We start from the raw sequence: 22379 nt of genomic DNA, 5'->3' as shown, positions 1-22379 counted from the left end.
TATGTGTAGTAAGAATTTTCATATTGGTTCATTAAAAGTGTAATCTTCTAAATTAACATTATGTAGGATGAAACTGAACTAAGGATAGTGGCAAGAAAATTAGGTTGAATGCAGCTGATTGACACAATTTTAAAAACAAAATCGACAGATAAAAAGCATGTTTACAATCTTAACATTTCCATATGTAACAAATGGTTTTACGATGTCTAGCATACGATTTAATCACTAAAACACTTTGTCGTCATTAACATTGCTTGCCTATTTTTATTCTTTTGATTACAGAGTAATTATGACACCATCATTACGCAAACAGATAGACATAAGTAGCCTTAAGTAGCTTGGTTTCATTGTTCCCGACAAGTGCCAATTCTTTTTTTTTTTTTTATAACTTTGAGTTTATTGGGTTATACATTACAAACATAGTAACACAATCCATGGGCTAAAGCGTATGCACTCTATGTTGAAGATATTCAAACACCAATAAGACGAACATGACTAACCTGACAGACAGGACAGACGGGGGGACGAAACTACGTGGTTCAACGGGGGAGGGGTGGGGTGGGTGACCGGGTGAGTGGGCGGATGCGATCCTCTATTCTTCGCCTGTGATCGGCCTCCTATTGTATGTACTTCTGCATGTGCCTGGCTCCGCGCTGCGTGGGGCCGTCCTTTCCTCTGTCTCCCCTCCTGTACTGTCTCTATGTGGTCGTGGACCCTGCTAGTTACTGGAGAACGCATTTCCTACTATCATTGCAAAATTGTGATGGCGTCTACCCCCGGGATGTCTGTCTGGGCCAACCAAGGCGACCAGACTTTTAGAAAATTAGGGCCGGAGTCATTGACCATACTCGTCAATTGTTCCATCCGACACACATGCCAAATCCTGTTCCTAATTTTGGGTATAATTGGTAAATCCGTTTGCTTCCACAATGCTGCGATCTCGCACCTGGTGGCGGTTGCCAAATGTGCTATAAATTTATGTGTTGCGTTTGACAGTCCCTGAACTCGTCTGCCCAGCAGGAACAACCACGGGTCCAGGGGGATCTCCACGCCGAGCATCCTCTGCAGCCATGCTCTGACTTCTGCCCAAATCGGAGCCACCTTCGTGCACGACCACAGCATGTGACGTAAGTCAGCTCTTTCCCCACTCTGTTTGGGACAGAGCGGGGAATATCCTCTGACAAATTTAGACAATTTAATTGGGGTATGGTACCAGCGCATCAGGACTTTGTATGCGTTCTCCTTTAACGTGGTACAGATCGAGCTTTTAGCCGCTGCCTGCAGGATCCTGTCCCAGTCTTCGTCCTCTAATGTCTCCCCCAGGTCATCTTCCCACTATCTCATATAGCTAAGTCTGGGTTCGTCTCCTGTCTCTGGGCAGATCACTTCCCTGTACAGTCTAGAAGTTAGTCCCCTTGTGTCCGTTCCTCTAGAACATAGCTGCTCAAAGCTTGTTCAGGCAGGCCGAATTGGGGCTTTATTATAAAATGCTCTGATCTGGAGGTACCTAAAGAATTCTTCATTTGGCATTGCTTTTTCCTCTTTGATGTGATCGAATGTTTTGATTTATTTTCTACCCTCCAGATCTTTCAGTCGCAAATAGCCCGACTGAATCCACCTTGAGAAATTTGAACTATTCAAGCCTGGAGCAAAATCAGGGTTACCCATTAGAGGCGTCATCAAGGAGTTTTTTGTTGTGAGAGAACAGCTACAGTGGCGGCTAAACTAACTCTCAGGCGGCCTGCATCGCGGGTAATTTAAAACCCCGTGCAGACGCGGCCGTTTTTTTTTCTGGCGCCGCAGGCGCTTCCCATTGTTTAGCGCATTAGCGCTGAATGGGGAAACGGGCCGCGCGCGGCCGCAAGATGCGACTGGCGCGCGGCCAAGTTCGGCGGCTGCCAAAAAAAGCCCCGTTAAATTGCGGGTAAATGGCAGAATAAAGCTGGCCGCAGCAGTAAATTTGGTAGCCTCCCATACCTTCAAGGAGCTCGAGATGGCCCGTAGCGGTATCTTAAGTATAGGCCTGCTTTTTTTTGGAAGCCAAATTAGAATATGCAGCTCTACTGGTGCGCAGCATTCTTTTTCCAATGCCACCCATCGCCGGAGACCCGGGTCTGAGTGCCACTGTACAATTTGACTCAATTGGGCTGCTTCATAATAAGCAAACAAGCAAGGCACCCCCAACCCTCCTCTCAAGGTCGGCCTCCTCAAGATATCTTTTTTTATCCTTGGGCTTTTTTTATTCCAGATAAACGTCATTATCCTTGACTGCAGGCTTGGAAAAGATATAACACCATTGGAAGTAGATTCATTTTCACACTGTGAATCCTCCCAATCCAAGAGATGCCATACTCCGCCCATCTCCTGAGATCCTCTCTCAGAGTTTTGAATAACCTGGGATAGTTAGCCTTGTATAGTGCTTTGTAATCTTTTGTTATATTAATCCCTAGGTATTTGATCGTGGAGGGTTGCCACTTAAAATTGAAGTTTAGTCCAATTAGTTTTTCTACTGCTTTTGGTAAATTTATATTGAGGGCTTCTGATTTGGCCTGATTAATTTTGAACCCCGAAATTTGGTTAAATCTTCCCAGTATTGCGAAAACATTGGGCAGAGAGGTAAGTGTATTGGACAACGTCAGGATCACGTCGTCCGCGTACAGCGCCACTTTATGGGTCTGCTCCTTTAAAGATATCCCTGTTATATCTGGGCATAATCTCCCATGTGCAGCCAGGGGTTCAATACAAAGGGCAAACAACAACGGGGACAGCGGGTAACCCTGCCTCGTGCCACTACGGATTTGAAATTGTTCTGACGGGAAGCCCTGATGTCGCACACTTGCCGTCGGCCCCTCGTACAGTGCCAGAATGGCTCCCAAAAGGCGTCCTTTAAAGCCAAATAATCTCATCATCTCTTTAAAATAGGGCCAGTCGATCCTATCAAAGGCTTTTTCCGCTTCAAGACTTAATACCATTGATGGAATATTTTGTTTTTGTACCAAATCGATCAAATCTATTATTCGTCTGGTATTGTCCGCTGCTTGCCTTCCTCTGATGAACCCGACCTTATCTGGATGAATCAACCTGGGGAGGACGCTACCCACTCTGTTCACTATAAGTTTGTAGAATATTTTTATGTCGGTATTTATCAGAGAAATGCTGGTAGCTCTTATAGTCTGCCGGGTCGTTTCCAGGTTTATGAATCAGGGAAATAGATGCTTGGAGCATTTGTGCAGGGAATGAGGCCCCTGTCAGCATTGAGTTGAATAGTTTTAGAAGATATGGGGCTAGAATTTTCAGATATTTTTTATAGTATAAGTTTGAGAAGCCATCTGGACCTGGCGCTTTTGCTGGTTTGAGTGACTTTATAACCTCCGCTAGTTCGTCTAAAGAGAAGTGCTTTTGTAACGCCTCCCTTTCCTTCCTGCTCAGTGCTGGCAGGTGTGCTTCTTTTAAATATTCTCTTAGATTATCCCTCGTTTTTTGATTGTTTACGACCTTACCTCCATCATAGAGCGATTCATAGTAGGATTTGAATTCCTCCACAACTCGCCTAGGATTCGAGGTAAGCTCCCCCCCCCCTGCATGCGAATAGATTCTATAAGGTAATTTGGTGTCTTATTCCTAATCTTGTTGGCAAGAAAGGTGTGCGGCTTGTTCGCCTTTTCGTAAAACCTGTGTTTAGACCAGCTCAAATCCTTTCTGGCCTGGGAGGATAATAATAGGTTGAGTTGATGTTTGGTGTCTAATAATTCTTTCAGGGTACTATCTTGTTTGAGTGTTTTATGGAGTGCAGTAAGGGATGCCAATTTCTCCTGCAGCTCCTTGATCTTTCGTTCCTGTTCTCTTTTGCGTCTTGCAGCTAGACACATCAGAGTTCCCCTGAGGGTAGCCTTATGGGCCTCCCACAGCATGGAGTGTGATGACACACTACCCTCGTTCTCCTTAAAATAATCCCTGATCCTCTCTCCTATTTCTCGCTCAATGGACGGAATTTTTAGCATAAACTCATTAAGCCTCCAGTTTGCTCCCGGCTTGCCCAGTAAATTTAGATTGCACTGCAGCTCAATCGTTGCGTGGTCTGACCACGAAATATCGTGTATCCCTGTATGGGAGACCACTGAGACCATTCTATTGGATACAAGGAAGTAATCTATCCGGCTGTATCGGTTGTGTGGATGGGAGAAGAAAGTAAAGTCTTTAACTCCTTGGTGTTGCTCTCGCCAAATATCCACCAGTTGGCAGTCTCGTAGGCCTTGGGTAATGTTTAGTATGTCCTGTCTGAGGGGAAGGTTAGATACTGTGCATCTGTCTAAATCTGGATTAAGCTTCCTATTAATGTCCCCCGCAACTATCGTGTTTCCCTTTGCTTCGTCATGTAATTTCCAAAAAAAGAGAGGAAAAAACTCCGGCGCCTGGTCACACGGGGCGTATATGGAAGCTAGGATGAGTGGCTGGCCCTGAAGGGACCCTACGAGGATTAAAAATCGCCCATCATTGTCTGATAATTTCTTATCTATTTGGAACGTGACTCTATTCTGTATTTCTATAGCTACTCCTCTCTTTTTCTCTCTAGCTGACGCCATGTACACTGATTTAAAGTCCTTATCTAGGAACTTGGGGTAACTGTCAGTGGAGAAGTGGGTCTCCTGAAGAAAGATAATGTTTATATTGTGTCTTTTGTAATCCTTAAAAGCCACCTTACGTTTAGACGGGCTATTGAAGCCTTTGACAGTGTGAGATATGCACCGTATTTCTCTACTCATCTTGAGTCCTTGCTGTATCTTTTCTGCCATTGTGTTTTACGATTGTGGAGGTTCTCCGGTTTTACCCTTTCGCTGTATCTCCGTCGTTTCGGCCGCCACCGTCTCTCGCTTTGAGGGGATATGACAAATAAGGGAAAACCAAAGGGGAAAAACATGACATGAACACATACAGTATATACATAAAACATATACAACTTGTCGCCAGCTTCAGGGCCCTCCCGCCCCGATGCCAGGTCCAGTGCCTTTGGGTTTAGGTCTGACGCGGTGGCTATTCTCCCCTTCATCTTTCCTCCCACCCCTTGACCTCCTGCCTTCCCCCAAAGGACTTTGCTGGTGTCTAGTGGAACATCCACCTTAGACCCAGCCGTAGGTTCCTGCGCACTCCGGAATATGTGTCTCCTCTTTGCCTCCGGCCCCGCTCTTTAACTATGAACCCACAAAACTTTCCTACCTAAGAAACTTTCTTTTCATCCCCGTTGTCTTGTTTGTATCTGGCTGCCCCCTTAATGTATCTCCTGTGTCTGCCCTTCATTCATTCCCTCTTGTCCCCTGTCTCCTCTTTGCTACCACTAGTTTGCCTCCCTTGCTTCTACCACTCGACAAGTGCCAATTCCTATTCATTTTTCGCAAGATAGAAATTATTAAGATTGTTACTTTAAGTTTGATTGAATCTTTCTAAGTAAGCTAATTACACAGATAAATTAATGTTCTTTTTCTTTGAGCCGCTAGGTTAAACTGCCCCTTTAAATTTATATAAATGTTTTGTGTTATTTACTGGGAAAACGTAATGGGAACGTACTGTGGGTTTAATATGGGCCTACTGGGTTTTTCATGATTCAGTGCCCTTATTAGAAACCAAGAGTACCACAAAATCTAAACTGACTTTACATAAAGTAAATTTAGGCTTATAGAGTGCTTCTGGGTCTGCACAATGTATGTATGTATATCTTTATTTATATAGCGCCATCTATGTACATAGCGCTTCACAACAGTAATTCACATGACATAATAATATAACACCTCATGGGAATAATCATTTGAAACATAAAAGTAACATTAGGAAAATTGAGTCCCTGCCCTGAAGAGCTTCCAATCTACTTGGTAAGTAGGAATAATGTACAGAGGCAGTAGGAGGGAGTTCTGGTAAGTGTGTCTGCAAGGGGTCGAAGTATGAGGTGCATAGCACAAGTTTTTCTATATAGGCAGTTTGTATGTAAAATTGTGTATGGAATTTCCTGTGGAATAACAAATAATTACATGTACGGTAATGTGTGATTATGTCCTGGCTTTTGCGGAGGATTATATATTCATGACTTTACTACATTTCCTCTTCCTATGGGCGGAGGAAGGAAAATAAGAGAAGTAAAAGGTGAGGACACTTGCTTAGAAAGGGGTAGCTATAGTGAAACCTTTCCCATGTTTCATACTGTACAGAAGTTATTAAGAACAATCCAATCAAGATTAAAAAAAAAAACAGTTTTTAACCATATCATTGCCATTATTCCATTATTTCTCTCCTGTGGTTGGAGGTAGTTCATATTTAAATTAAATGTTATGCTCGTTAACCTTGTGACTGCACATACGGTATACAATACATATATATATATATATATAATCTAACGCTAACTGGCATCCCTGAAGAAGCTCCAACCAGAGTGAAACGCATAGGGCGTAGTGATGCGCTGATGTCACTTTAGGAAGTGTTATTAGCTTACTGTGGTTTGAGGGCTGAGCTCTGTGCTTTTTCTATTAATATTACCACGTTACTCTGTTGCTATGTGCATAGGCTGTCAGTTAGAGCTGCAAGGCGGGCATTCTATCGATCACTAATACCTAAAACTAGTTTAAGGTAATAGGCAGCCAATTAGAGCTGCACTGTGTATTTCACAGCTTGACCATTAAGCCATCTCACAGAACATGTTAGCCTATCCATCAGATCCCTAATTGATTGCCCTATATTCTATAATTTGCTACTATATTGCTACCAGATACAATATTTCTAGAAACTGAAGACAGTACTTGGAGGGATCCCAAGTTTATATGTTACTAACATACTACATATAGCAACATTACTGGCTACGTTAGAGAATTACAAAACTCATCTTCCTACTGTAAGTCAAAGGGAATACTGTGTCTCTCAGCAGACATATGTTCCAGCCACAATTTCTGTGATTGTATTATATTACATTTGTTTATTTTTACACTGTCACTTATTCACTTATCAATGTGCTGCAATATATTTTAGTGATAAATGCTAAGTTTTTAACAGCCTAAGTGTGCACTACAAATGTGCTTATTTTGATGATCCACTGACTACTTGCCATTGGATCTTCTATTTGGTTATTTACTATCCTTAGTATATAGGTAGCATCCTTTGCCAATTTCTCAGGCAATTTGCCACAATCACATTACTCATTTTACCACAATATTTTGAGTTTGCTACTTGTAGATTGGTGTGATCTTTCTGGGTTGTGAATTAATCAGATTGATTCAACTTCTTTAGATGACAACCCTATCCTGGTACGACAAGATGTTGAGTTCCTCCACATGAGTATTAAACAGGAATTTGGCATACCGGCAGTGGCATACTTCCTCAAAACAAAAATCTTGAATTACAGTAAACACAACAATTTTGTTCTTGATCTTTTGAGTTTGGTTTTAAAGCACAACTAATTTTAATTTAATGGGAAGATGTACCATCAACAACAATGCACCACCATGGAACCCACCTTTGTCAATCTTAATTTGGGGTATTGTGACGAGACAGTAGGTTTTAATGAGAAAATGCAGAGATACATAATATATATATATATAAATATACACACACACCCACACATAACGTGCTGTGAAAAAGAAAGTACACCCTCTTTGAATTCAGGACATAATAACAATCATACTGGTAACGGAGAGAAAGAAGCCCTAAGTGATGCACACTACTCTACTGATTCAAAACAATACATTTTTATTAGAATAAATACAAACACACACAAATTCATTAAAACTTAAAGGAAGCACTATTGGAGCCTACTGTGGAAGGCTTCCCTATTGTCCGAATATCATGGGTATTTTCACCATAAAATACATGGTATGCTAGGTGAGCCTTGATGACAGGCTACAATATATATGGTTATAACCAGAAGTTAGCACGGTATGAAGTGTATAATACCTCAGAGACAATTCTATTCAGGGCTATAGATACACCTTAATGATTACCAGATATACTTAGTATGGATATTCTGGGTCAATAATGATCAACCTGAAATCTTATTAGAGTGTGACTCTAAGGTGTACAGTCAGACTCCCATTCTATTAGTGGCCTAGGCTTGAGTGGTTAATACCATGAATCTCTAGTGCCACCAATTGGGTCTGACAATCATGGTCCCTAATGTTATGCAGTAAGGTACTTCCTATCTGCTGGGGTATATGTGTCCTGAATGAACGCAGTGAAAGCTGAAAAGCTAGAGATAAGTATAAGGGGCTCTGCTGTGTTTAGCAGTCAGCTGTTGATATTTAGTGTGATTATATTTCCCTTATTATAAGCGAGACACTTGGTCAGTGCCATAACCACACATAAACCACAGGCCGTAAACAGGCTGCAAACTGTCTGCTTGTTGTTCCCTTAGATGCACTCAAAATCAGACTCATTAAGTATGACTTATATCAATCTGAGTCATACCCAGATTTGGTAGAGATAATGCTCCGTGTGCATGTCAGGTAATCCCTTCATGCAGTTTATATTTAAACACACCTGGGAACCGCTATTATATATAGCTATTGCCAGATTTCTACCGGAGACTTTGAGTGCCACTTACAGAACCAAGTTGACTGACATTCCACTGCAGAGCAGGTAATACTACCATAGCCCTCACTCTAGCTAGTGGGTTCCACGTGTGGCCCACATCTTTGTTATCTCTGGCTAAAGCCGTGCTGTTTCGGAATAGGACCAAACAACTGTATGTTGGTCGCGCAACTAACGTCGCTCTGACGTCATCCTGATGCGCTTTTCGTTTCTGTAACACGGAACTTCTTCAGGGGTAGGAGGTTCCCTGCAGAGGCCAGATTTTTTTTGCCCACGGTCGTCATGGTGATCACTTTTGCGTCGTCAGGTGGGAGTGAATTCACCGCCCGGCACGAGGCTGACAGACAATCCGCGCTACTGTAAACACACTAGCATTGTCTACTGATCAGAGAAACCTCTATATTTAAGAACAAGATAAGTATTTGAAATCAATTAAAAGATTAAAAAGCTATTGACTTGTCATGGTGTTGTATCTATTAGTGCTACATTTATGATACATGTTGCAAAGTATGCACTGCATATCTGTGCTTTAAGTGTCATTGCACAACACTAGTGATGGGTTAGAAGTTTAGTGATTCAAAGGCATATAGCAGTGGTACCAGCTTAGTCTATCTAACTTATTTAGCATTCTAGAATATTATCCTACTGTGTTAGGACCTTGGTACCCTGTAAGGTAGGGTGATTCATCCTCAGCACCCCATAATGATTTTATAGGAACGCTGAATAATTGTAGTCTTCATTTAATCCATTTGGGGATTGTGTTCCCAGACTAAAGATCCACCTTGCTTCTTTTCTTAATAGAGCATTGTCTAGGTCACCCCCATGAAGTGCCAATATGACATGCTCAATACCCTGAAACTGGACACATGTACTATCACCTTGATGTACTAACAGGTTAACGTATCGCGCTAAAGGTGTATCTGTGCTGTTCCTACAAGTCATTAGCTTTTTAATCTTTTAATTGAGTTCAAATACTTACTTTGTTCTTAAATATAGAGGTTTCTCTGATCAGTAGACAATGCCAGTGTGTTTACAGTAGCGCGGATTGGCTGTCAGCCTTGCGAGGGCGGAGAGTTCATTCCCACCTGATGGCGCGAAAGTGATCACCATGACGACCGTGGGCAAAAAAAATCTGGCCTCTGCAGGGAACCTCCTACTCCCGAAGAAATTCTGTGTTACAGGAACGAAACGCGTGTCAGGATGACGTCAGAGCGACGTTAGTTGCACGACCAACATACAGTTGTTTGGTCCTATTCCGAAACAGCACGGCGTTAGCCAGAGATAACAAAGATGTGGGCCACACATGGATCCCACTAGCCAAAGTGAGGGCTACGGTAGTATTACCTGCTCTGCAGTGAATGTCAGTCAACGTGGTTCTGTGAGTAGCACTCACGGTAGTATTACCTGCTCTGCAGTGAATGTCAGTCAACGTGGTTCTGTGAGTAGCACTCAAAGTCTCCGGTAGAAATCTGGCAATAGCTATATATAATAGCGGTTCCCAGGTGTGTTTAAATATAAACTGTATGAAGGGATTACCTGACATGCACACGGAGCATTATCTCTACCAAATCTGGGAATGACTCAGATTGATATAAGTCATACTTAATGAGTCTGATTTTGAGTGCATCTAAGGGAACAACAAGCAGACAGTTTGCAGCCTGTTTAGTTTCTGTGGTTTATGTGTGGTTATGGCACTGACCAAGTGTCTCACTTATAATAAGGGAAATATAATCACACTAAATATCAAAAGCTGACTGCTACACACAGCAGAACCCCTTATACTTATCTATAGCTTTTCAGGTTTCACTGCGTTCATTCAGGACACATTTACCCCAGCAGATAGGAAGTACCTTACTGCATAACATTAGGGACCATGATTGTAAGACCCAATTGGTGGCACTAGAGATTCATGGTATTAACCACTCAAGCCTAGGTCACTAATAGAATGGGAGTCTGACTGTACACCTTAGAGTCACTGATGAGATTTCAGGTTGATCATTATTAACCCAGAATATCCATACTAAGTATATCTGGTAATCATTAAGGTGTATCTATAGCCCTGCATAGAATTGTCTCTGAGGTATTATACACTTCATACCGTGCTAACGTCTGGTTATAACCATATATATTGTAGCCTGTCATCAAGGCTCACCTAGCATACCACGTTATTCGGACAATAGGGAAGCCTTCCACAGTAGGCTCCCAATAGTGCTTCCTTTAGGTTTTAATGAATTTGTGTGTGTTTGCGTTTATTCTAATAAAAATGTATTGTTTTGAATCAGTAGAGTAGTGTGCATCACTTAGGGCTTCTTTCTCTCCGTTACCAGTATACATGTTCTGTCCCTGATAGCACCTCTCTAGTTTATAAATCCTATTAGCTGAGCAGGGAATCTCCCTTCTTTTTCCTATATAATAACAATCATCCTTAGCAGGTCTTAAAATTAGGTAAATACAACCTCAGATGAACATTGACATATTACACCGTGTCATGATTTATTTAACAAAAATAAAGCCAAAATGGAGAAGCCATGTGTGAAAAACTAAGTATATCTTATGATTCAATAGCTTTTAGAACCACCTTTAGCAGCAATAACTTGAAGTAATTGTTTTCTGTATGACTTTATCAGTCTCTCACATCGTTGTGGATTCATTTTGGCCCACTCTTCTTTACAAAGTTGCTTCAGTTCACTGAGGTTTGTGAGTATTTGTTTATGCACAGCTCTCTTAAGGTCCAGCCACAGCATTTCAATCGGGTTGAGGTCTGGACTTTGACTGGGCCATTGCAACACCTTGATTCTTTTCTTTTTCGGACATTCTGTTGTAGATTTGCTGGTGTGCTTGGGATCATTGTCCTGTTGCGTGACCCAATTTCGGCCAAGCTTTAGCTGTCGGACAGATGGCCTCACATTTGTCTCTAGAATACTTTGATATACAGAGGAGTTCATGGTCGACTCAATGACGCAAGGTTCCCAGGCCCTGTGGCTGCAAAATAAACCCAAATCATCACCCCTCCACCACCGTGCTTGACAGTTGGTGCGAAGTGTTTGTGCTGATATGCTGTATTTGTTTTTCGCCAAATGTGGCGCTGTGCATTATGGCCCAACATATCCACTTTGGTCTCGTCTGTCCAAAGGACATTGTTGCAGAAGTCTTGTGGTTTGTTCAGATGCAGCTTTGCAAACCTAAGTCGTGCTGCCATGTTCTTTTTAGAGAGAAGAGACTTTCTCCTGGCAACCCTTCCAAACAAACAATACTTGTTCAGTCCTGTTCTAATTGGACTGTCATGAACTTTAACATTTAACATGCTAACTGAGGCCTGTAGAGTCTGAGATGTAATTCTTGGGTTTTTTGCAATTACTCTGAGCATTGCATGGTCTGACCTTGGGGTGAATTTTCTGGGATGTCCACTCCTGGGAAGATTGGCAACTGTCTTGAATGTTTTCCACTTTTGAATAATCTTTCTCACTGTAGAATGACGGACTTTAAATTGTTTGGAAATGGCCTTATAACCCTTCCCAGATTGATGGGCATCAACAATTGCTTCTCTAAGATCATTGCTGATGTCTTTCCTCCTTGGCATTGTGTTAACACACACCTGAATGCTCCAGACCAGCAAACTGTTAAAACTTTGGCTTTTATAGAGGGGGTCACAATTGCTGATGAACAATTAATCAAGGGCATTTGATTAGCAGCACCTGTCTGCTACTGAACTTTTTAATTCCTATGGAAGCAGTAAGTGTGTATTTAGTTTTTCACACATAGCTTCCACATTTTGGCTTTATTTTTGTTAAATAAATCATGATACGGTGTAATATGTCATGTGTTGTTGTTCATCTAAGGTTGTATTTACCTAATTTTAAGACCTGCTAAGGAACATCTGATTGTTATTATGTCCTGATATGTAAAACCATAGAATTCAGAGGGTGTACTTTCTTTTTCATACCTCTGTGTGTATATATATATATGTATGTGGTCAAGGTATATCGACGATATCCTAAGACTCTGAAAAGGAACACAAACGTTATTGCTGTAATGTGTATCAGAACTTAGTAATAACTCTTTCAATCTTAAATTGACGATGGAAAATAACGAGATCACCTTAAACTTCTTACCCCTCTGTATTCAGAAACAAATAGATGGGACCCTATGAACATGTCTTCAAAAAGGCCACTGCTGCTAACAGCCTGTTAAGAGCCAATAGTCTTCACCCCATGCCATTAATCAGGGGAATAGCGGTTGGCCAGTTCCTAAGAATATGCTGAATTGTTCAACATAACAGGACTTTGAAAAACAGGCTTGGGATATGAGAGATTTCACCAAAGGGAATACAGCAACAAAGCAATACAACGTGCTTATATGAGCGCTAAATTCACTCCACATGTTTCTCTATTGGGAGATTAATTAAAATACCTTAACGGTTCAACAAAGATATGATTTATGGGAACTTACAATAGTCAATGGTCTGAAATGAACACAATTTTGAACAAAAATTGGCATACAAAGGCAGCGGCCGTTATCTGATCATTTCTTGGACCAGTTTTAGTGAAGTCTGCTGTATTCCACGTGGTTTTCACTCATTAAACTTCTGTGATGGCTGGCAATCACACCTCTGTTTACCGTAGCTGATTTCCTTGATTAGCTGGATTCTGATTTATTTGGTTGCAGTTCTGCGCGTATCCGCCAGAAGGCAAAAGTGAATCCATTTGCAAAGACTATACAGTGGGTAATGGGTAGTCAATGTGCAGGTGTTTAAAAAACAGATAAAAACAGTGTCCATTATAGTGATCCATTGTTAATTGACCTTGGTCGCTGAAGACCTTATTAAATTTAGGCGTTTCACATTTAAAATCTCAAAATAGAATGTTGTAATCATTATTCTACATTGCTATGCCTGCACAATTGCTGAATGGACATACACTGAACAACATGTCAAGTCCTTAAACTAGACCGGACTGCATAAAAATTCTTTCTTCAATTAATGCTTTAACAGATAAGAATGCTACTTTAGTAGAGAGATTTGGCTATATCATTGACAAATATGATTTCTTCAAATTTTCAGCAATTCAACGTGGTTGGAAGAATTCGATATGGCAAACTTTAAATATGAATGATTGCTTTTTTCGCTTAGCCCCTCCACCGTAACGTACCAGAGGTTTTTGGTCAGTGCTCCCAGCTTTTGCCGGTATGTTTGATCATGGCGACTTCAAAAGGTGAAAAGTCAGGTTTAATCCATTTAAGACTTGTACTTCCCGAAACTGCAACGTGCCACCACCGGCTTACCAATACAATTGTAATAACGTGTCGACTGTCACTGAAAACCTGGTGAACCTCAATCCGAGCTACCTGGCCCCGCATGATTACCAGCTGCAGCAGGCATCTGTCAACTTTAATGCACACTACATGAGTGACCCAAGCTTGTACGCACAATACACCTCTGACATTCGGTCATCTCCACCCGGTTGGCAATTTTTATTATGAAGATAAATATAACGTACTGTACAGTAGTAACTTTAATTCCCAGTGACACACATACACTACAGTTTACAGTGCATGCCTGCCATAGCCCATAAATGCTTGTATACATGCGCACTAGAGTGTTACGACGCATGCGCACTACTGGGACTTGTAGCATAATTTTTTTTCCAGAATAGAGACTTTGAAATCGAGCGTCAAAAGATAAGGATGAAGTTCAATGAAACTCTAATATCGCTTTTTTAAAACGTTGCTTTTTTACTTTTATACAGTCAGTATTACCAGCTTCACGATTTAAAAACTTTTGCCATGCTATTATTTTGGACAATGCAATACTGTACAATACTGTATCTGATTGATAAAATTACATGTGATAACCTGTAATAAAATTTCACACCAAGATGTTTTCATGCTTTTATTTCACTTCCTGGTTAATGGGGTGTACTGTATAATGCCTTCACAAATAATGGGACACTAAACTTATCAAAATAATTATTTGATATTTTGGTTTTCTATTCCATTTCCTGGTTCCACATGCATGCACAATGGGTGAGTAGAAAGCCTTCACTGCCAATCAGATTTAGAAAAACGGAAAAAAATTAAAGTTACATTTTTTTATATTTTTTTTTCTCGAGAAAAGCCGAATAATTGTGGGATTTTAAGAAAACATTATGTGATGCATTGTTTACATATTTAATCAATATTACATTTTTAAAATCACTACCTTTTTATTTCTCAATGAGGTGGCATATCGCAGTATTCTCAGACTTGGCATGTGCAATTTATGCCGGATAGGACCCCCCCCCCACTACAATACTGTTAGTAGAAATATCCCCCCCCCCCCTCACACACAGGCAATGTAGTAATAAATTTTATTATGTTTGCAAACAGTTCAAACAGTTGTTTTCTAATCCTTCACGCTCATCTGTGCGCTACACTTAGACAGACCAATTGAGTTGCATATCACCTCCCTCCCCCACCCCCACAAAGCTAAGGCAAATGCATGGAACTAACTAGCAACACCTCCCCCGGGACATGAGAAATTAACACTGAAATACTAAGACGGTTTCATGATTTGTCTTCTGTTAGATAAACTCCCATTTCCTGATTCTACATGCCTGCTCATTGGAAACTGGTGTAGAAAGCCTTCACTGCCAATCGGACTTAGAAATCCACCGTAAAAAAAAATTACGTAACATTTTTAATTTTTTTCGAAGTGCAGAATTGTGGGATTTTAAAAAAACATTATGTGATGCATTGTTTTCATATTTAATCAATATTTACGTTTTAAAAATCACTTCCTTTTTATTTCTCAATGAGGTAGCATATTGCAGCACTCAGACTTGGCATGTGCAGACCAATTGAGTTGTGTAACCCAATGGGAAATATTCTTCTCTGTTCAAACTGTATACTGTAAGTGCTGCCTGCATCTTTAAGGGTTTTTTCAATCCATGGGGTTTAGCGGAGTCAACCGGTGTAAACGACCATGGATTTCTTTTGTCATTGAGATGGGGGAGGGGGTGGCTGGGGGGGGGGAATAGGCCAAACTATTGACTGTTATTATGCACACAGGACAATAATCCTGGACACCACCCCCATCCAGTATTGCTGCCTCTCATGTGAAAGAAAAATAAATGGCTGCTGGATTAGTGCGTTGAAGGTTTTGACTGTTTAACACTATTGACATCCACACAAAATGAATAAACTATAACTTACCGTACCTGTAAACTATATTGATTTTTTTTAAATAATAGGTCGAATACAAATACTGTACATACGGTATATAATATATACAAAGCAGAGAGAGAGCACAGGCATAAAATGGCTAACGTTCTATTACCTTTAATATAAGGCTAATATTTTAACAAGTTCTCGTCAGTACCATATTTATATGTACTATACTTACTGTACCTGTACTTGCCTTAATACATGCCGGTAGCATTCCCATTACGCTCTAAGAGAACGGTCAAAACACTGCTAATATGTTAATGTAGTTGTTGCATTTTTGCATAGTCAGTACAGTATGTCTCTCCAGAAACTCTTTATTGAAACGGTTATGCTCACCACAAACCTGGACTGGAACACGGGGCTGAGGTGGGGATGTGAAAACACAGATCTTAGACCACAAACCCAGGTCCAGGTTGTGTAGTCCATAGTCGTGCGTAGCCGGGTCAGGATTGGAGAAGTCAGAGTAGTCCATAGGTAAGCCGGGGTCAAGGCAGGCGGCACAGGTGTGAAGGCCAAGGTCACAGGCAAAAAATCGGCAACAGCAAAATCTTTAGCAAAGGCGCTTCAGAATAGCTGCTGCAGCACGGTGGGTACAGGAACGGGGAACAATAACAAGGAACAGGGTGGAAGGTAGGCCACGGGAAAAGCAGGAGTGCAGACACGCCACAGGAAACACTGAGCAGTGTAGCCGCTTCAGCGCAGCAAAGGCAAAATCTGCCAGGAATTAGGAGAGTAGCATTGGGGCTACTGAGCAGGAAGGCGTTAAGATGCAGGAGAAGTGCAGATGCCACAGGAAACACCCAGGAACAGTGTAGCCACTTCAGCACGGTGATGGCGAAGTCTGCAAGGAACTTAGGAGAGGAGGACAATGCACAGAATACCAAGTCAGGCCAAACAGAGCTGCATGTTGCAAGCACATTTACTTGGAGTAAGTTTTATTTTCAACAACTTCCTGGGGGAAGGGCAGCAGTTAAATAGCACCGACAGCCAATGGGACCAGAGCTGCATAGGAGGCAGCAACAGGCAGGCTGCAGAGTAACACCAAGAGCAGGTGATTCTGATTGCAGGTTCAGAGAGGGATTTGTCTGGAAGCTCTAAAACACAGTAAGAATGAGTTCCAGCCAGACCCAGGAGCGGATTCCTTACAGTATCCCCTCCTTCAGACGAGAACTCTGGGAGAGCAGGAGCAGGGTCCCTTACATTTATTCCTTTAACTAATTCATTCTTGTTGGCCGGTATCACAACCTTTCTTATATGATCCTTTAGCACATGCCACACGAATTCTATGAGATTCAACGCTGGTGATCTGGAATGGTAGGGGAAAAGAATGGGGAATTGATTTCAAAGATAAAACCAGTTTAAAACAATGAGGAAAAGTTACTGTACACTGGAGCACTTACTCCAGTGGCGTCTTAACCCAGTTGATCCCGCTGGCAAGAATATAGGCAGCAGAGGTGGTATGTTTATGGTCATTTTCCTGGAAGAACCGGTGACCACCAGATGGGAAATCATGCCTAATGTATTTAACAATACGGATGACAATTTGCCCTTGAAAAAATAGTTTATCCATGATTCCTGGATAAAGAGAAAAACATATTAAAATACTTAACATTAGGGTACAGAATATACTACAGTAGTATAGTGCAAAACGCTACAGCATGTGACTTTTTGCATTACTTTCCCTTCAAATATGACTATGCATCCTGGTCGGCATCTTGAGATAGCACCCCACACATGCATCTTCAGTAGGTGCTTGGGCTTCAGGGATAGGCGTTTTTTTTTTGCGGAATTCAAAAGTGGCAAATCTCTCAAGCTACAGTTGTCTCATCAGAAAAGATAACATCCTGAAAATTCTTGTCACTTTCGATCCATGCTTGGTCAACTCTTTTTACCTTGTTGGCCTCCCTTATCATAGGATACACTCTGTAATGACAATGAAGAATTTTACAGATACAGTAAAACCATACTCTTACCTACTGTACAACACCTTACCTGTATCGCACTGTACTACGGTACAGTAATCCTAAACCCTGTTCTGTCACTGTAGGAGCTACTGTACAATGCATCACATTGGGTACAGTCCGTACAGTGCTGTAACAAGCAGCATAACACTTCCAAGAACAATACTATTGCATTATACTGTACTTTATTACAATAAGACACTTACTTGATATGTCCATATGTCCATCCCAATTGGCGTCTCATCAGCCTGATGCTGGTGTCAGATGCTGTGATATTGTGACTCTTCTTTAGAATCATCTTGACTGTTGCTGCACAGCGATCATCATTAGCCTCGCTGATTTTGTCCACCAGACGCTTTGCCATCCTACAGTTTAAAAGAGAACAGTTTGTTATGCCCAAAAATAATTCCAAACAAATAAATTAAAAATACATGACACTTTTGAAATAAGAGTTTTTAGAGTAATAATAGAAGCAAGAGAAACAAAAGACATTTTATTTTTTCTTCTAAAATTACTGCAGTACTTTTTTTTTTCCTCTAAAAGATTTGCAAAGAAAACAAGGAAACAAAAAAATCCATTTTGATATGCAAGAAGCTATAGAATAATAATAGCAGCAAGAGAAAAAAAACATTTGATATTTTCTTAAAAAATTAGTACAGTAATTTTTTTGCTCTAAAAAAATTGCAAAGAAAAATAAGAAACAAAAAATGCATTTTGATATGCAAGAAGCTTTTAGAGTAATACATTAATTGCAGCAAGAAATTAAAAATACTTACTCTGTTGTGACTGGGGGACTCCACTTTACACTTTTTGCCTGTCAATGGGCATGATAGCAGACAGTGCTTTGTACTAAATTGAGGCCCAAAGTAAGTAACCAGCATTTGATCTGTACAATTCCGTGTTCTCTCTTGTACATATCCTGTATTAGCATGCTGAGATCCTTTGAAATAACTTTCCTTGGCATCTCTGCTTTAGAAAATAAATCAAGAACAGAGGAATGTGTATTCGATGTATATTCAATGTGCATTGAATCAACAGAAGTGATAGTGTATTTATAATGGACCTCTACAGGTAAAGTATACGCCCACTTTTAACACCTGTAGCTCGTGGCCATGCCCACCAACAGTTTCCGCCAGAGACACAGTGCATAAAATGTGACACAAGTTGCATTCTCTCCCACACACTGATCTCTATCTGAACAATCTCTTGTCCAGGTACTGTATTGTGCATTCTTCCATCTGCTTCTATGGAGCAACCCCGATTGTACAGATGCAGGAACCTGCATTCTTCTTCTGTGCCGACCATGAGAAAGTGAAAGGTGGAAGCTGTTTCCAAGCCAAAGGTGCCTAGAGAAAATGTTCCGAAGGTACCGAAGGCTCCCAAGGCAAAGATCCCTGGCCCTTTGTATGTGAAGAAGAATATAGCCAAAGTTGTCGATGATGAGAAATACAAGACCCGATGCGGTGGATACCTGCACAAATTTGACCAGTACATTTTTAAACACCATGTCAATTTGAAATGTACAGCGAGCCAAAATAATAATAATAATAATAGCATGTTCTTGTATAGCACTGCTAGTTTTACATAGCGCTTAAAAGAGATATTTTGCAGGCACAGGTCCCGGCCCTGTGGAGCTTACAATCAATATTTTTGGTGCCTGAGGCACAACGAGAGACTTGCCAAGGTCATGACACCAGGAATTGAACCAGGTTCCCCTGCTTCAAACTCAGTGCCAGTCAGTGTCTTTACTCACTGAGCCACTCCTTCTCCCATGTAAATTATGAAGGTAATAAATACAAGAAGGGGCTTCCTGCAAATTTAAGGAGAGCTATTATGATGAAGTGAAGTGCTATTTCAATTATAACGGGCTTCTTCTGAGAAACATGAGAGACGGCATCAATGGCTTTTTGAGGCATCACATGGCTCTTCCCTGGAGGTCCATTGACTTACTGGAAGATTACACGTGTTAAATTTATTTGCAAACAAATATGTGCCGTGAATGTTTTTTTAATATAATTTTAAAAAGTCGATTGTTTTAAAATTATTACATTGTTTAATGCTTCTTTTCTATTTTGCAAGTCTGGAGCTGGGCAAAGACAACATGCAGGAAGCTCTCCCAGCAATACTGCCAGGTAAGACACAGTGCTCAAAACCATACATGCCATGTCTCTTCCCCCTGACCCCCCCAAATCTAATGTAAACCTTTAGTACTAATGTAAAGTGCTGTACCCAATGTCATGCATGCTTTGTCTCCCCCATCCCCCCCCCCCCAAAAAAAAACCCCAGAAGATATAATAATGAACTGGACTGATGTCATGGGTGAATAATTTTTTTCTATTTCTGTTATGCATGTGCATGTCTGGAGCTGGGCGAAGATAACGCACAGTAAATACCCCACCCCCCTTTGTGCAGGAAACTCTCCCAGCAATACTGCCAAGTAAGTCACAGTGCTCAAATCCATGCATGCCATGTCCTTTCCTTAAAAAAAAAAAAACTAATGTAAACACCTAGTCCTAAAGTAAAGTGCTATACCCAATGCCATGCATGCTTTGTCTCCCACAACCCCTCCAAAAAACAGAAACTATAATAATGGACTGTACTGGCATCATGGTTTAATAGTTTTAACATGTGTAGTCACAATGTTGTCATAATGTACTGTTCCCCATGTCATGCCCTTTCTCCCCAAACCCCCAAAAATCTGGATTGCATAATGTACGGTGCAATAGTTAATATACAATATTGTCTCTTTCTTTACAAACCAAGATATCCAAGAAGCACCAGCCAGTGCGAAGAAGAAAAAGAAAAGATTGTAAATTTTGAAGAGGCGACTTTGTATTTTTGTATTATTCTTTTTTGCTTTATAATCCTGTACAAATAAAACTTTTCATTCTTTAAATATACTTTTTGGTTTCTTCATGTTTTACTTTTTAGATACACTTACAGTAGTACTATTAATAACGTACTAAAGGCATTTAAATTTACAGTATATAAATATTACTGTATACAGTATAAACATCTAAGATGCATTTACTGTTTAGATACACGTACAGTAGCACTATACATACTGTAATGTAAAGTTATAAAGGCATTTAAATATATAAAAAGTCTCATTGACATACAGAATACTATATAAATCTAGAAAATAAAAGTTGTTTTAACTATTTAGATACAATGACAGCAGTAATACTGTACAGCAGATATCTACCGACTCTGTGAGGAAATGCACTTTATCATACTTTAGAGTAATTTTATTTTGAACAAGGTTCCATAATGACACGCATGCGCAGAAATGTGATGACACACATATGCGTTTCAACAAGGTTCCATTTTTACATACACGCATGCGCGGAATAAACATTTTACATTCGGAAAAAGAAGCGATGTTGTATTTTTATGTTATTCATTTTATCTTTATTATCCAGGTCAAATAAAACATTTAGTTCATTAAAAACACATTTTGGTGTTTTTTTACATTTTTAATCTTCAAATTACAATTACACACACTTGAAGTACTGTACAGGAATAAAAGACAGGGTGCATTACAATTAGATTTTTAAGATAATAGCTCATGATCGCCGACTTGAGTTTCTCAACAGTATTTAGACAACGCTAAAATTAAATTTTCTGCACTCGATAAAAACACTAGTAATTTCCCTTCTCAACGCGGGAAAAATTCAAGAAATCTTACACCGAGCAAGGGTGTGCCATGGGAATAAACCTGTAAAAAGATCAGATAACGACCACTGCATCTGTATCTTACTTCAGGATATTGACTTGCGGGAAGCAAAAGCTGGTTTCATGCTTCTGAACAGAGAGGCAAAAACTTGAAGGACTATCTGGTTGATATTCATTTTGATCCCCAAAAATGAGACCTCGTTTAGAAAATAACTGACAAAGGGCTCCTACAAATGTTCAAATTTTAGGATTGCCCGTTGATTCATGTTACCAACAAAAACCTTTCAAGGCCAAAATAATCAAATACCATTTTTCTATATATCATTTTATTAATTTCCAAACAGTGGGAATAGTATATGAAACCACCTGCAATAATGGAAAGAAATATGTTAGTAAGACTCACCATCAATTCAGACATAGGGTGTTGAAACATAATGGCACTATAAGAAACAGAATGGATACCCCTCTGGAATTACATGTACTGTAAATGAGCTCCATACGGGGAACCCAGATGTCCTGAAATTTGTGGGTAAAGAATATATTCTACTAGTTGCCAGAAAGGGTGATTAGGATAAGGAAATCCTAAAGATGGAAGCAAAATGGATCCATGTATTGGGCACCCTAAATCCTGCAGGATTAAATGAAGGCATCATCTTTTCCCCTTTCATAGTAAAAGAATCCTTAAGAGGCGGGCTTTGAAGGAATTTATTGATATAAGATGGTTTTGCAATCGCCCAGGTTACCATTTTATACATGTTCTAATAACGACATGATATGTGACATGAAATATATTTGATATCCTCTTCATACAGCAGTTTGGGCACCAGCAGGATGACAAACTGATGATGTCTTAAGAAACTTGTGTAGTAAACTCTACCATGATGATGACATTATTATTAGTATAAATTATATTTATCTCTATTTCTATTTTCAGTACATGTAGTATCAAAAGAGGGAGTGGGCATAGGTGGTATGACACCT

Source organism: Ascaphus truei, chromosome 4 (genome assembly GCF_040206685.1).
Source record: "Ascaphus truei isolate aAscTru1 chromosome 4, aAscTru1.hap1, whole genome shotgun sequence".
NCBI classification, from domain to species: Eukaryota; Metazoa; Chordata; class Amphibia; order Anura; family Ascaphidae; genus Ascaphus; species Ascaphus truei.
This window is presented reverse-complemented; position numbering follows the sequence as displayed.